Raw genomic sequence first — 17,524 nt, forward strand, 5'->3', positions numbered from 1 at the left:
GTTAAGGATCCCTCCCCCGCCTCTTGCAGGCTGAAATTACCTGCAGTCTCTCTTTTTTTTTATCCAGTGATATTAAGAATGATGTTTTTCTTTCATGTTTTCTCAGAAGGCTCTCCATTCAGCCCTTCCTTGTTGTCATTTCTTGTTTAGTCTAATGTATGTTTTCTGTTAGTGTGTGGACTTAAAAAAGGTAATCTAATTAACAGCAGAAGGTAAGAAGCCCTGCAGGATTTTGGCAACAGAGAAAAACGTGGGTTCTGGTATGTGACCAACAACTTCCACTTTAAAGCTTACAACTCTTACCTCGTTAGCAGGAGAGTTTTTCGTTCTTTATAAGCAGGCTTCAACAGAATATAAAGTGTGTATTTGACAGGACAACAGTCAGGTCTAAGAGTAGCTTTTGGAAATTTCAACTGCCTTTATTCAGAGCGACTGGTCTGGTAAATGTTTAGAGGGCTCTAATTATGCTTTGGGGCGATTAAAACATTGTGGATTTATGCTGTTTCACTAAGGAGAACAGCCTACTCCACATACCAAGAAAGAAAGAAAGAAAGAAACTAAAAGGGAGGCAAGAAAAGAAAAAGGGGAGGCAGGGGCGGGGGGTGGGAAGCACACACCACCCCTGCTTGGAGAGGAGGCCTCTCGGTAGAGCATATGAATCCACTTACATGTAAATTGCTTGTCGCTATGAATTAAGGGAAGGCAATGAAAGAACTGCTTTGCCGTGTTTACTATAGGATTTTTGACAGACTCTTTCCTCTTTCAAGTAAATTTGGCTTAAGTCCATAGTCAGTCCAGTTTTAAGTAAACTCCTCTTTTGTTACATTAACAAGGTTATAACATCACTGGGGCAGATTTCCAGCTGCAGGAACCGAGGCCTAAGTATGGGGCTGAGGGTGTAATTAAAACCTTCGGGTGGGAGAGTTAAACTCTCAAGTAAAATTGGATAAAAGGCTAATTGTCCATAGCAACATAATACATGCTCTAAATATCTGTGAAATGAAGATGAATAGTAGGAGGCTTGGAAAAGAACCTTTCCTACTCTGAATTGAGATCTTATTTTTCAGTTTCATGATAAAGGGCATTCTCCCTGCCCCATTTCCAAGTCAATTTCCAAAGCACAGTGCTATCCCCTATAGTCCCTGTGACTTGTCCTTTAACCTTGCTGAAGATCTACCATCTTTTGCCAAACTTCTCTTACAAAGTGGGGAGCATTTATAGCTGATAAGCAGGCCCACGAGTGGAGTCCTGGATTTTCTGGTTCCCCGGGTCAGAACAAAGGTGTGGAGTGCATTGTCCACATTAACCAGACTTCCTTTATAGCGGGGATGGTGGTGGGGGTGCGAGCTGGTGGGAGAGGAGTCCAAGGGAAGGGTGCACGTACCTGTGGTAACCTTCTCAAAGATGACTTCCAGCCAAGCAAGATACATTACCACAACATTAAAAAAACAAAAGGGCTTGTAATGGCAGCTTGTCCTGAGCAAATGCATTGGGAAGGCCCATTTGTTATTCATTAGGAGCAGCCTGGCTAGGCTGGCGTTGTAGGGAGCCTGGAGACTTAAGGTCATTCTACACCCTGCCCCAATGGCACCGACAACAGCGAAGACAGCTTCAGCAGCCCCTATACTTCTAGACCTTGCCGCACAGCTGTTTGAAGCTCTGCAGGAATGAAGGTGTTCTAAAACAGTTTCGAGTTACTCCAAGGGTGGGAGTGGGGCTGGGGTGGAAGGGAAAAAGAAGAGGGGAGAAAAATAAAAAGAAATGATTTCATGGGTGAAATAACTCCGTAGAGCGAAGCACAGTGAGCACACAGCTGAGAGGTTCTGCAGCTTTACTCCAGCAGCCCAGGAGGTGTACCCCCAGAGAATGGCAAGTGTCTCCATTCAAAATAGGGACAATCAGAAGAGAGAGTGTGAGAGAGACCGAGGCAGTTGGAGAGTGGTCAGTGCTTGAGGACTTGTTGGAAGAAGTGCATGGCCATGTCCAACTAGTAGTAGAGTTGCTGGGTGCAACATAGTAAGGCATTGAGAGCGCCTTGGGGCGATAAGAGCTGCAAGCTAGTTCTTTGCAAAGCCAGCAGGGGAGCTTGGTTTGGGCAGAGGGAATGGAAGGGCAGTGGGAAAGCTAGCAGTTTGGGGCCACAGCAAGTGGATGGATTGAGAATGTAGTCCTGCGTGCCAGAAAATCAGGATCCAGCCGCTAAGCTCTGAAGCACGGAATGGTAGTGAGGCTGGCCTAAACTCTGCCTGTCCTGACCGCTATACGATGTTCCTGGTTTAAAGGAGAACATGCAGGAATTGTATTTCTGGTGTTTTCGACCTAGCTGTATTGCAGAGTATTTTTGTCATGTTGCATAATGTGGAGATTTGTTCTTTGAATGAAAGGGTTCTGTCTCACTTTGTGAATCAGAGTACTCTCAAATAGGACACACTGTTTGTTGGAGCTGGGGTGCTTTCCAATAGGACTGAGAGGCCAATCTTCAGTTTCGTTGTGAGCATCGGTGTGCTTCTGTGACAAGCGCTGCGGCCTCCTTTCAATATTTTTGCTCAAAGACTTGTTTAGCTCACAGTTTGCCTCATGGCAGCTGACTATCAGTAGTGTTTTAAGTATGTTTAAGTATGTTGAATAGGAGCTTATATTATTGAGTGTATAAATCCATTTCTCTTGCCAGCATTATAAATTTAAATTCCTTCATACCAAAGACACATAATACATAAACTGGATTACAGACCAGAATAAGAATGACATTATGAGAAAATAAAGCTGAGAATGCTATGTTTAATAGGAACCAACTTTTATTAGTTCAGCTAATAAAATTTTAGCCATCTTTACATTTCTTTATCTTTTAAAGTAACGACTTTGCTTTTTGAAGTAGAGGTTTACTTACTGTGTGTGTGTGCATGTGTGTGCATGTGAACATACATATATTACAAATTAGTTTTAAGTGAAAAAAGCACTGTCCTTTCTGTGAATTATTATGATTTGATGCCAAAATTTGGAAAAATAGTTCAGTTATATTTTTCGAAGTTATATACTATTCAGGGAACAGAAGTTGGGATTTTTAATTTTTTAAAATTTCTTCTTATTATTTTTTACGGGGGAGGTTGATTTTTTAGACCTGCATTTTGTTGGGTGGCTATTCATTCTGTAAGATATGGGGCATCACATGGATATTTCAGACATGAGAGTCCACACTGTCTCCATGAGTCAATAAATATTTGAAAATCAAATGTTGCATGATGAGGGAAGGACTTTTCCCACAAAAAGGCTGATCTTTCCAGATATCCTTTTCTCCCTGACCTCCCCACCATTTTTTTTCAACACCGCAGAGTATCCCATATTAAACCCACTACCATCATCATTAATCATTTATTGAACAGAAGAGAAACAAAACAGTGACATAAGTACACACCCTGCTCACCTTTTTTCTTGTAAAACCATTTTTCTTGTTTTGTTTTGTTTTTTTGTATCAATGGCCCAATTGTAGCCTTAAAAGAAAAATAGCACTTTTCTGTTTGAGGCAATGAAAACTTTTTAGAAGTAGATGGCGGTGACAGTCACATAATATTATAATTAAAAATGGTTAAAAGGAAAAGTCTTGTGTTGGAAAAAGGGAGAAGAAGAGAAAGAGAGAAACAGCAGAGAACAAAGGCCCCAAATATTTGCTTGGCATGTAACCTTACTATATTCAAGTTTCTGCTTGAGAGTCAACTAAGAAGACGTTTCTGATAAAATTAGTTAGAATAGCACTTTTTCTGGCACTATCTGCACTCTTAGTCTGCTCTATTATTCCTACATTTTAAAATATTTCAAAACTTCAAATAAAATTCACATAACAAAAAATTCAACATTTTAACAAAGTAAAGCATACAATTCAGTGATTTTCAGTATATTTGCAGTGTTATATAAACATGACCACTGTCTAATTCCAGAACATTTTCACCACCCCTAAAATCCCATGCTCATTAAACAGTCACTCTCTATTACCTTTTCTCCCCAGGCCCTGGCAGCCACTAATCTACTTTCTGTCTCTGTAGGTTTGCCTGTTCTGGGTATTCCATATAAATGAAATCATACGCTATGTGGCCTTTTGTGTTTGGCTTTTTTCATTGTAGCATGGTGTTTTCAAGGTTCGTCTTTATTGTAACATATATCAATACTTCATTTCTTTTTATTGCCAAATAATATTCTATCGAGTCATATAACACATTTTGTTTATCCATTCATCGGTTGATAGACATTTGGGTTGTTTCCACCTTTGGCTGTTATGAATAATGCTATGAATATTTGTGAACAAGTTTTTATGTGGATATATGTTTTCATTTCTCTAGGGTAGAGGTATTTTTCTTTGTAACACTCACCACCACTGTTTATGTGTCATATATGGCCAGGGACATCTTTTTACATAAAGCCAAAGTAAAATCGAAATTGCTGCGGATACATCTATATCTGTCTACATGTACTTTATTTGTTCATTGTCCACTTCAGAATGTCCCTATGTTTGAATGTAAGCTCTGGGAAAACCTGGACTTTTCCTTATTCTTTGCTGTATCTTCAGCACTTAGCACAATGCCAATTAAATGAATTAGCTGATAAAGAGTAAATGGCGTTCTGTATTGAATGAGCCACAAAATTCTTCCTGAGCCAGAGAGTGAGTTCTTTAGTCTTCCTCTCTTTCAAGCCATTCTTTGGGTGGAATATGGCAGAGAAGATCACTCAAACAAAAGAGCTGTTACAGAATATCACAGCTGTGTTAGGCTCAACCAGGTCTTCTCTTAGGCTGACATCCAAAGACACACACACACAAAATACCAGAATGCATTAACCAACCACAGGCCCAAGTTCAGTTTTGATGCTGATTACTGATATCAGGAGAATCAGTTCTGCCTATGACAGACATCCTCTTGCATTTGTAAGGCAAAGATAAAGTTCTTTTCTAGTAATGCCAAGAAGAGCATGATCTTCATCTTTCTGAGAGGCGTGATGTCCATCTCTCCTTGGACAGACATGCCGGAGAGGCAAGAACAGGATGTTGCAGCCTGCTGGGGGTGATGGCCGAGTACATTATTACTGACCACTTGCATTTAAAAGGCCAGGGGACATCTTTTTACACAAAGCCAGAGTAAAATTGAAATTGCTGCAGAACTTTTGTATACTTCAACAAGAAAGCTGTCAGTTTGAGGAAGGAAAATAAGGCATTCTAGCATTCACCTTCACAATTGGAAAGGTATTATTTTGGCTTTTAAGAATTCTGCTACCTGGCAGGGGGGATACCATGATCACGGAGGTGGTTTTCCCAGGGCGAGGCTTATCCATTGCACTCCGGATGTGCTGACCCCTGCGGTTTCCCCAAATGTGGGAAACTCGACTGCATAATTTGTGGTAGTGGGGGACTGGGTTCGCGCTTTCCCCTGTTAAAAAAAATAAAATTAAAATTAAAAAAAAAAAAGAATTCTGCTAGGTCCACCTTTGTTCTAACTAACAATGTGATTCCTTTCAAAATAGTCTTCGTGGAGTCTACAGGACTTTGATTATGTTTGATTCAGTTTTTGTTTATAGTTAATCTACCTTTAAACATTTAAAGAAAATAGTTCAGTTTTTTAAAAACTTACACAGGATGTGATATGTATAGTTTAAATGATAAATTTTCCCCCCCTAAAGAAATGTCATGGCATGAAACCAGACATAGTTATTACACTGTTTATTATTTGACTTGGCCAAAGGCCTAGAGTTGGGTACTAATTTTAATGTATTTCTTTGAGTTTTGCATATAAATACTATATGTTTGGTAACTAGGTGAGCAGCAGGATAAGTTGAAATTACACTTGATTGAATTATTTTTCTCCATGTTTATTAGTTATTTCTTTCATCGGTGAATGAGGTATTTCTCATCTTATGTGTTATAAGTGAGTGCATTTCCATCCAAGATGCTCTTGTGATGGAGTGGGTTAGGAGAACAGATTTTGGGTTTATTAGGGGTGGCTTACATCTCCAAAATGTCTTTCAGACATGATAGATGTATCATCTGCTGTTATAATTTAGATGGAAATAGGGCAAGTCATCTTTTCTGGGATATTTTTTGGGGGCTGAATTCTTATTCTTTTTTGGGGGGCTGGATTCTTACTCTTTTATTCTTTTTTTTTTTTTTTTTTAAGGAAAATAAAAATTGCTAGGAGAGAATCTTAAAGGAATCCAAAGTTCTGGGCTCCCATAGATAACCTGGCTTTTTTGCTTTGGGCACTTGAAGAAAATTGTAAGACTCCCATCAAACAATGAAAAGAAGGTCCTCATTGACAGCTGAGTTTTGGGGAGGGGCCCTCTGTTAAAACAAGGGTGGATGAGCCGTCCTACCACCCCAGTAGCCTCCCCCTGCAGTTTATAGTACGCCAGCCCATAGGAATGTGAATCCCACTTTGGAGCCCATGGTGAATGTGTTTCTGAGTTGTTTAACGTGTTTCTCACAAACAGGACATGACATGTATGGTTTAAATGAAAATAATGGCCTTGCCGCTTGGTACCAGACCGTCTTTTGTCAAGAGCATCCTGGCAATTGCAAGGGCTCTGGGCTGACGTGGCCCACAGGCTGAGTCCTTCGGGGATCTGGACTTGCTGTGTTTCACACAAAGAAGGCTCTTAAATCAGGGGGCCTCCCCGAGGGCCTGTGGCCTGGTGCATGCGTATACAGTGCTCTGCAGAAGGCACTAGAGCCCTGCTTGCTGCTCTTGCTTCTGGCTGGGAAAGCTTGGTCAGGAATTAGGAGGAAGATTGTCTTAGTTTCTGCATTCCTTAGATATGGCGTTTATTTTCAAAACAAAACAGCCCTCTCCCTCCTCCCCCCAAATAAGAAGAAACACAATGGCAATAATAAAAAAAACCCAGGGTTCTCATACAGGAGTTTTGAAGCATGTCTAGGTGTTTTTGCTCTATGGAGTTAGGCCTTGTGATGACTTTTTTAAAAGAATTTTAACCATTTTTTAAAATTTTGTAGTAAAATACACAAAAAATTTACCATTTTAACCATTTTAAGTATGCAGTTCAGTGACATTAAGTACAGTCACATTGTTGTACAGCCGTCACCACCACCCATTTTCAGAAACCTTTCATCTTTCCATGCTGAATCTCTATAACATTAAATAATAACTCACTTCCTTCTCACCCTGGTCCCTGGAAACCACCATTCTACTTCCTGTCTCTATGAATTTGACTACTCTTGGTTCCTCCTATGAGTAGAATCATACGGCATTCTGTCCTTCTGTGATATGCTTATTTCACACAGTATAATGTATTCGATGCTAATAATATTTGATATAAGCAGATCAGATGATAACAAATCAGTTTATGTTTTCTGAGAACTTCCTAGATTTGTCTTTTAATGTGCCTGCAGTGGATTCCTCATGTTTTGTATTTCATGAATGACAAGGGGTATGCTGTTACCAAAGTTTAGTAGTTCTCAACCAAGGACTATTATAAGTCCTTCCAGGAACATTTGACAATAACTGGGGACATATTTTTGGTTGTCACAACTGAGGAGGGACAGGAGGGCATAGTACTGGCATCTACAAGAAAGAGGCCAGGACACTAACAAACATCCTGCAATGTCCAGGAACGCCCCCATAACAAAGAATTACCAGGTCCAATGTCAATAGTGCTGAGTTTGAGAAATCTTGTCAAGGTTTCATGAACTTGTCAGTCATTTACAGGGAAAAAAATCTGGAGGACAATTCAGGACCCACTTTTATTGAGTAGTTTTGAAATTAATTTCTATGCCATCATCAATTTGTTACTACTTCAACAGAACATTAAATATTGGGGGTTCAATACAAACACAAATGCAGACTGAATTTCTGACGTCATGCAGAGACTTCAGCCATAAAAAGTAGGGAATTCAAAGGCATCCATATCCTTAAAACTTCATTCATGCTGCTGCGGTTCTTTTAGGATTTTTTACCGTGCAGATTATCTTGGAGTGAGGGTGGGCGGCCACACTGAGGTGGCGAGGAATAGAACTGGAGCTAGGAGACCTCGTTCTTGTCCCTGTCCCATGGCTCAGTAGCTGTGTGACCTTAAGCAGTGTGATCAATTTGGACCTTACTTTTCTCACCGGAAAAAAGGAGAGAGTAGTATTTCAATGAAAAATGCGTATCTGTGAAGTAAAGTGGATAATTTTTATCAGTGACTTTTCTTATGATGTAATTACTATAAAGTACATTCTGGTATATCGGTTAATTTTTTTTAAGATTTTATTTATTTATTTGACAGACAGAGATCACAAGTAGACAGAGAGGCAGGCGGCAGGGGTCGGGGGGTGGGGGAAGCAGGCTTCCTGCTGAGCAGAGAGCCCAATGCAGGGCTCGATCCCAGAACCCTGAGATCATGACCTGAGCCGAAGGCAGAGGCTTATCCCACGGAGCCACCCAGGCGCCCCTATATCTGTTATTTTTAAGTGAAGACTAAACATTGCTTAATAAAGGAGTAGGTTTTAATAAATGAGTAGGTTAAACCTGAAGCTAATTTCCAGTGAAAATACTACATTCTCTACAAATGGTCTAAACCCAAAGCTCTGGAGTCTAGTTATGGGTGTGCCTTGCATAATGATGGCGTGAAGCAAAGTATAGAGTTCTGGAGATCCTCAGGTGTGTTAAGTTGTGCACACAACCTGAAAATAGTGTTTCCTTGGAACACATTATGTCTTTTCTCAGTGCATTCCCGTGTGTGTGTGTGTGTGTGTGTGTGTGTGAAAGACAACTGGGAAAGAATTGATTCTAAGGAGCTGTAGCAAATGCCATTATCTGCAGCAAAGTTTATGTAAAGAGCAGCTTGATCATAGGAAATGTTGAGAATGAAGCCTGGGCTCTGGGGAAGCCACACAGAGGCTCCTCCAGTCCAGTACACCTGCTGTCCGGTTACCGCGTGCATTTTCATCCCAACACCAGCCCCTGTTGTTGGCTTAAAAAAATCATTATCTAGCATTTTTTCTTAGAGGTTGAAGCACGGTTTCTTCCAAAGTCCAGAGCTTTTCCAAGAATTTGCTGGCAGCCCCTGCAGTCTTTGAATTTCAAACAAAGTCTGGTGGGATCTGGATTTTGAGCCTGGGCTTCTGTCTGGCTCCCCATGCTGTTTGATCTGATCCAGTTTTGCACTGTCAGAGTTGGAAGGCAGATAAAAGTCCAAAGGAAAGGCAGGCTAGAAGGAGACAAAGGAAACCAAGCCCCTCATCCCTTCATTCTCTCCATTTTTTCTTTCTTTCTTTTTTAAATTGTAATGAGAGATCCTAGAACCAAGATGGCAAAGAGGTTTCATTTTGAGTGCCACCTTGAACTGCCAGCTAGGCAGTATTTGGAACATTTGAGCTATCTTCAGGTTCCACAGGAGAGAATTCTGTGATCACTTAGGTGATGTCATGATTGGAAGTAAGCTGCAATAGTGAATACATTATGTATTTCCCAACATTGTTTAGTATACGGCTCTTGTATTAACAATGTGATTTTAATGCTCTTATATTAGCAATCTGTAGAAGTGGTCCCCTCTGTTAATTAAGGCACTTTGAATCTGGTAAATGCATCTGAGGCAGTTGACTCTGGTGTGAAGAACCTGAATTCCTGAGTCAAATTACCTGACTTAGAATACTAATTCTAGTTTTTACAACCTGTGGGTTCTTAGGACAACTACGAGGCCTCTCTAGGTCTTTCTCTTTTTCATCTGTAAAATGGGAAGATGGTTACTTCTTCTAGTTATTATGAAAATAAAATGACTTAATACACATTATTTAAAATAGTGCCTGGCACATAGTAAACTTTCAACCAGTGTTGAGTTGAATAGTGGCCCCCAACCAATATATCCACTTGGAACCTCAGAATGTGAATTTATTTGGGATAAGAGTTTTTACATCTTTCCCTTAGCTGAAGATCTCAAGATGAGACCATTCTGGGTCAGGGTGCACCCTTAATCCAATGACTGGTGTTCTTATAAAAGACAGAAAAGGAGAAGAAACACCAGGGAGAAGGTCATATGAAGATGGAGGCAGAATTAGAGTGATGCATCTGCAAGCCAAGGAATGTCAAAGATGTCCGGCCATCACCAGAAACTAGGAGACAGGAATGAAATAGATTTTTTTCTCAGGGTCTCCACAAGAACCAACCCTGCTAATATTTTGATTTCAGGCTTTTGGCCTCCTGAACTGGGAGAGAATAAATTTCTGTCATTGTAAGCCATTGCAGAGGTAATTTTTTATGGCATCCCTGGGAAACAAATACAGTTGGTTACTGCTGTTGTCTTCAAGGTGAAGAGTAAGTCCTTGGTTATCTGAGTAGTCCTGAGGTTTGTTGACACATTGACGAAGTCAGCTAGAATCTCAGGCTGCCCAGAAGCACTATTATCTCTGATGGTGGTGAGTGACCAGTCAGTGGGCTCCTTTTCCTTCTCAGTCATTGGCTTTGAGAAAGCTTACATTTGAAGTAATCAGAATGTACAAAATAAAGAAGAGAGGCACAGACCATTGTTGAGAGGGGAGTAGAAAGACTGACAGTGGAGAGGATACGGAACCTTTCTGGTATATATGCCAACTCTTACATCAGAATTTGAGAAAAGACAGGGAGCTGAATTCTAGGCAAAATGAGCCCTGGAACAAAAATAAAAGTGTGTAAAGAGGACAGATTCTCAGGCAGATAGCAAATAAAAGACCACAGACCCAAGGAGTGGATGACACTTGAACTAGCCTAAAGCAAAGTGAAAATGTTATAACTCGAGAAAACATCAACTATTTTCTCATTTGAGAAACTGGAATTTGGGAGCCAGCACTTCCTGCATATTTAGATTAGTCCAGCGCCATATACCTTTGTACAGGAACACTGGTTCACAGAGGGAGGGACTGAACCTTGAGTCAGATGGCAGTGCAGGGCTCTAATCTCCAATCTCTCATTACCACATGGTCTCTGGCAAGTTACTTAATCTCTTGACCTCAGCTTTGACCACAGAAAATGGGAGTGACCATGCCTACCGCACAGATTCACCTAGCACTGAACCTGGCACACAACAGGTGCTCATTGTTTTTCTTTCTCTCTCTCTTTCTTTCTCTCTTTCTTTCTCTCTCTCTCTCTCTTTCTTTCTTTCTTCCTTTCTATCTCTCTCTGTCTTTCTTTCTTTCTTTTAAAATTTCTTTTCTAAGTACCTAAGATGTAGGAAACTCTGTGCTAGGTGCTTCAGGGAATAAAAAGATGAATAAAAAAAGTATCCACTCACAAAAGCTCCACATTTTAGTAAAAAGACCTGGGCACACTTAGAAGAATGAGGTATTGATGAAAAAAGGAAATCGTTTCTGGTTTTGTTTTGGTTTCCCAAACTGGGGGATCAGCAAGGGGGTCATAAAGAAGATTCAGTTTGATCTGAATCGTGAAACATACGCAGGGTTTCCATAATCAGGGAATGGACAGGAACATTTGCTTTTTAGCGGACAATATGACCCATGACATAGAAATATAAACACAGGTGGTGAATGTAGAGAATGGCAGGTCGTCCTAAGGGCAAGCAATTATTGGGGCTTCAAGGATAGAGAGGGGCGAGTACAGGGGAGGTGAGACTAGAAGTGCGAATTTGGGGCCTGAGGGAAATGTGCAATACTTTTAACAGCATAATAGGAGGGTAGCTCTGTAGCGTGAAAGATTAATTGGAGCCAAAGTCAGTTCGAAACACCAGTACAAGTTAGGAGGCTGTAGGGATGAGCCAAGTGGGGGTGATGGAATTGGAGCCTCATGAAGAAGAAGGGGAGGGAAGAGACACACAGAGAGGATGAGGCATTTCTATGCCAAATTGATTTGTGTTTAACACCAAAGAGGCAGCCTGAATTTCACCAGCCGCTCGCTCTATTTGCATAACCTTTAGTACAGGGGGCTGCTGTGTAGAGAAATTAAACTGGGCTCCTGTGAACTGAGTCATCTTCATCACTTGGCACATAAGTTGAATGCAGTGTGCTGGGCATCGATAAGCCCAATAGATGTGGTTTTCTGCGGATAATCTGAATAAAATACATGTCACCTTCTTTTAATATCCACTGCAAAAAAAAAAAAAAATGGGTTCTAAGTCATCCAAATGGTGAAAGAATAAACATTGCTGCTTGTAGGTAACACAATTGATATTAAAATTTTATGTTGTTGGCATTAGACCCATATGTTGATAGCAGACTTTCCTAGAAGGTAGTCCTACCTGCTTTTCCATTTTTGCCTATTCTCTGTAGCATTTCTTACTGCTCCTTTGAGGTAACTTACCCATTTTTATAGATATGTCCATAGTATTTATTCTCAGAAGTGTTTTAGATGATGGCTTGCAATAATCTTCTCACTTTCCTTTTGGTATTATAACCAATTTGGTATTTTGGATTCATGTATTTAAAAAAAAACTTCTTAAAAATTGATGAATAGACTGGAAGAGATTATGCTGAGTGAAATAAGTCAAGCAGAGAGAGTCAATTATCATATGGTTTCACTTATTTGTGGAGCATAACAAATAGCATGGAGGACAAGGGGCGTTAGAGAGGAGTAGGGAATTTGGGTAAATTGGAAGGGGAGGTGAACCATGAGAGACTATGGACTCTGAAAAACAGTCTGAGGGGTTTGAAGTGGCGGGGGGGTGGGAGGTTGGGGTACCAGGTGGTGGGTATTATAGAGGGCACGGCTTGCATGGAGCACTGGGTGTGGTGAAAAAATAATGAATACTGTTTTTCTGAAAATAAATAAATTGGGAAAAAAAATCTTTAAAAAAAATTGATGAATAGCATGCCTGCCTGAAAGTATACAAATCATGTGATTTCTGCTTGGTAAATTTTCATAAAGTAAACATACACATGAAACCAGCACCCATATTTGAAACAAAAACAAAACAAAACAAAAAACCAAAAAGAAGAATACGTTGTGTATCAGAAGTCTTCCATTTCCTTCCCAGTCAGTAATTCTCCCAAAGGTGACTATTTGACTTCTAGCACTATAGATTAATTTTGCCTGGCTTTGAACTGTATGTTAGTGGCATCAAAAAGTATACATTCTTTTCCTTTTTTGTGTGCAACATCTTCTTTGTGAGACGTATGGTTTTGAGTACTTGTAGTCAATTCGATCTCTTTCCCTTTTAGTATTCCCTTGTTTGAGTATTTAATGTTTGTTTTATCCATTCTGCTTTTCATGGACATTTGGGCTGTTTCCATCTAGGGACTATTGTGAATAGTTTGAATTGTGTTTTGGTGAACATTTGCACACATTTCTCTTGCTTATATTCCCAGGAGTAGAAATACTGGTAGGAGGCATATTCTAACGTGATGGAAGAGAGTATATACTGCATTTTACGTGAAGGTAGACTATGATGCTATGTATTTTTATATTTCTGGGGGGATATATCAGTATTTAATATATGAAAGGAATTGAAAAATGTTCATTTACTTTGGCATAGTTTCCTTTATTTGCTTTTATCTGAGAACTCACGAGTTATTCTATGGGTAATATGGTCTGAAGTAAATTGGGTGTAAATGCACAATCCTTACCCCATTCCAATTTACCAAACCCAGAGGAAAACTTTTGTTGTCCTATATTTTTACAATACTTCATTGTGATATGACGAGGCTCCAAGCATTAAGAAAGGAAATTGGGAGGAGAGAACTGATACGATTCAGTGTGATTTTAAGGTAACAACTAGTCTTTGCAAAGGAAGGAGCCAACAGGTCTGACTTGAAGTATTGGGGCCACATATTTTTGAAGTGGGATTAAGGGACTAGAGGAACTTGTGCTTTTCATAATCGGGAAGTCCTTCCCCAAAATATTCCACATTTGAAGCACAATATTTCAGGCCATCAGAAAGAAGCTGCAAGTAATAATTGAGCCAGCCCAACTTGACTAAATTTTCTAGATTTTAAGTGTATGGCAATAAATGACACTTTGATCTCTCCTTGAATTTATACCATGTGGTAGCTGGAGGAGGTGTTTCCAGAAATTTTGTTGTAATGAAATAAAATCCTCCTTTCCATCAGTATATTTGATATCATTATCCTGATTATCAATCTCATATGATCTAATGTATTAGTTAAAATTCTGATGAGGCTGCTGTAACAGAGAGATCCCAAAATCTAGTAGCTTAAATAAGATACAAGTTTACTTCTTCCTTACATCAAAGTCTATATAGCAAACAAAAACAAAATCTATTTAGATCACAGAGAACTGTCTTGCTGGTTTGGCAGTGAAAGAGACCCAGGCTTCCTCTCTCTTATTGCTTTTATCTTACTGCCCTCCTCAGCACATGATGGTTTCCATCTCGTGGTTCAGGATGGCTGCTCCAGCTCCCTGTCCAGTCTGTGTCTTAAGTAGAAGAAGAACAGGAGACGAGCGAAGAACATATTCCTTTCCTCCGAGGGAGCAGTCTGGATGCTGCATATATCACTCTTGCACTCATTTCCTTGGCTAAAACTTAGTCGTGTGGCCACATCCAGTTTGTGGCACTGAAAAGCTACATTAGCTGAAAGGCTACAGGCCAGTGAAAATTCCATAAGTATAGAAGGGGAGAAAAGCTATTGGAGAACAACCAGCAGTCCTATGTGGGTTTGGAGATTTTATATAAATATACCAGATATTTTTTTTCCAATTTATTTATTTTCAGAAAAACAGTATTCATTATTTTTTCACCACACCCAGTGCTCCATGCACTGGACTCAGACTGTTTTTCAGAGTCCATAGTCTCTCATGGTTCACCACCCCTTCCAATTTACCCAAAAGCACATACCCTCCCCAATGTCCATAACCCTACCCCCCTTCTCCCAACCCCCCTCTCCCCAGCAACCCACAGTTTGCTTTGTGAGATTAAGAGTCACTTATGGTTTGTCTCCCTCCCTATCCCATCTTGTTTCATGGATTCTTCTCCTACCCACTTAAGCCCCCATGTTACATCACTACTCCCTCATATCAGGGAGTAAATATACCAGATATTTTTATTCACAATCTCTGACTTCTTCATCTCTCTTATCTCTTATCTGTCTTACTTGTTTTCCTTCTTGCATAGCATTCATCTCTTAAAGCTCCTCAATTTGCTTTTCCTTGTTAATCAGGTCAGCAAACCTTGTGATCCTATCTGTTCTTTCCCAGATCATAATGTGGGAAAACAAAAATTTTTCTTTGTCTTACCCAGTCCATATGTTAATTTTTCTGAGGTAATTGGGATGGTTCTAGAATTCTGAGTATAAATACCCTTGGTAAAGTTGAGCTAAAAAAATGTCCATCCTAATTCCTAACAACCTATATATAACCAGAGCACATGTAGGTATGTGTTAGACAAGGAAATAATAGTTATCAGTCTCCACTGAATTATAAAGGAAAATAGTTAACTTTGAGATAACAGGGGTGCTGGACAGCTGAATAGCAGAGCCCCTCCACTGTTCAAGAGGGCTGGGAGCTTGGAATGCATTGTCTTCAGAGACAAGGATTGCTGAGCATTTATTGTGTGTCCCTGGAACAGGACACCCACATTCCTTTGTAAGCTTGTCTCAGCTCATCTGCAGCCCTTCAACACCTCTGAGCCACTTGTGGTCATCTTAGAGGGTGTAGTTTTCTGACAGACAGATTTTGAGCATCCCTTTCGGAAAACCACAAATCATCCAGCTCTGGAGTTTGCCAACCTGAGTTTGACTTCCAGTTTCACCACTACTCATTTGTTGGGTGGTTTTAGGTGAATTTCTGAAACTCCTTTGGAACTTCAGTTGCTTCTATTTTTAATTTATTTTTATTTTTTAATTTTTTAAAAGATTTTATTTATTTATTTGACAGATTTATTTGACAGAGCACAACCAAGCAGAGCGGCAGGCAGATGGAGAGAGAGAAGCAGGCTCTCTGCTGAGCAGGGAGCCCAATACTGGGCTCGATCCTAGGACCCTGGAATCATGACCTGAGCTGAAAGCAGCCTCTTAACCAACTGAGTCACCTTAGGTGCCCCTGCTTCTATTTTTTAACTTTAGGAAATTTTGCTAGTAGCCTTGAGTTAATTCACTTCACTCATTTATGCGAAAGTTGTTGGTTATGTGAATGCTGAGGAAGAGTGAACATGGGTCCCATCTGGGCTGACTATGGAGGCCAGGAAGTACACATTTAATTAGCACAGGTTTTGTTTCTGTTATATCTCTGGCAAGATATTTCCAGCAAGGCATGCAGTATAATGAACTGGTGAAGAGATTGTGCTCTGAAGTCAGACTGATCTAGAATGGATCCCTAGGTCTGTGTGGCCTTCTCTGAATCTATTTCCTCATGGTACTGTTGCTAAGATCGTTGACTCTGGAACAAATCCCAGTTCTACCCCTTTCTAATTATGTGACTTTAGGCAAATTGTATAACCTCTCTGTGTCTCAGACGCCCTTTAATAATACCTGCCTTAGGTTTTTCAAAACAATTAAGTGGTAGAACTTATTAAGATCATTTAGTATAACAACTGGAACATGGTAAATGCTCAGTAAAATGTTGCTGCTATGTTGTTTTAGTCATTGCCAGACTTTTTAAATTTAATAATTTAAAAAAGAATTTATTAAAGTTTTAACAACTTTATTTTGGTATGACTGACATACAATAAACTACACTTATTTAATATATAAAACTTGATGAATTTTGACATGGATGCACATATAAAAGTCAAGATAGCATGCATATCATTACTTGCGTAAATTTCTTCATGCCTCTTGGTAATTCATTCCTCCTTTCTCTCCACAATCCCTCCAACCCACACCATAGTCAAGCACTTATCTACTTTATCTTGCTACAAACTCATTTGCAATTTCTGGAATTTTATGTGAATGGAATCACACAGTATGTATTCATTTTTGACTTACTTGTTTTCACTCATTTGTGTTGCATGAATCAATTCCTTTTCCAGTAATCTTAGCATATTATTTATCCATTTATCTATTGTTAGACATTTGGGTTGTTTCCAGTTTGGGGCTATTATAAATAAAATTATTGTGTTCATTCCCATACAAGCCTTGGGGTTGTTATGTTTTATTTTCAAAAACTTTCTCTCTTTCCCTCCCTTCCTTCCTTTCTTCCTTTCTTTCTTTCTTTCTTTCTTTCTTTCTTTCTTTCTTTCTTTCTTTCTTTCTTTCATTCATTATGCCAATGGGGATAGGAAGAAAGAGAATCCCAGGCAAACTCCACATTGAGCACAGAGCCTGACGTGGAGTTCAATCTCAGACCCTGAGATCATGACCTGAGCCAAAATCAAAAGTCAGGTGCTTAACTGATTGAGCCATCCAAGCGCCCCCCTGTATAATTCTTTGTATGCAGAAATATTTTTTCTTCTCTTATATTAATACCTAAGAGAAATGCCTGGGTCACATGGCAGGATACATTTGGCTTTTTGAGAAACTGCCAGTTATTTTCAAAGGTGGTGGTAACCATTTTACTTTCCTACCATCAATATATGAGAAGTCCAGTTCCTTCAAATCCTCACCACTTGATATGGACAGTCTTAATTTAGCCATTCTAAATAGTGGGTAGTAGTGTCTCTTTGTGGTCTTAAT

The 17,524-nt window shown here is 39.7% G+C and overlaps 1 protein-coding gene and 1 non-coding gene across 11 annotated transcripts in view; both read left to right on the forward strand.

Annotated features, from left to right (window-relative positions):
* The window catches only part of ERC2 (ELKS/RAB6-interacting/CAST family member 2), a 916,980-nt gene that overhangs the window by 589,169 nt on the left and 310,287 nt on the right, over positions 1-17,524 (forward strand). The gene's annotated exons all lie outside the window — the stretch shown is intronic.
* Positions 5,249-5,414, forward strand: LOC122910841. The gene has a single exon (XR_006385277.1). It is a non-coding gene; the product is annotated as a U1 spliceosomal RNA (small nuclear RNA).

Source organism: Neovison vison, chromosome 6, assembly GCF_020171115.1.
Source record: "Neovison vison isolate M4711 chromosome 6, ASM_NN_V1, whole genome shotgun sequence".
In the NCBI taxonomy this organism is placed as follows: Eukaryota; Metazoa; Chordata; class Mammalia; order Carnivora; family Mustelidae; genus Neogale; species Neogale vison.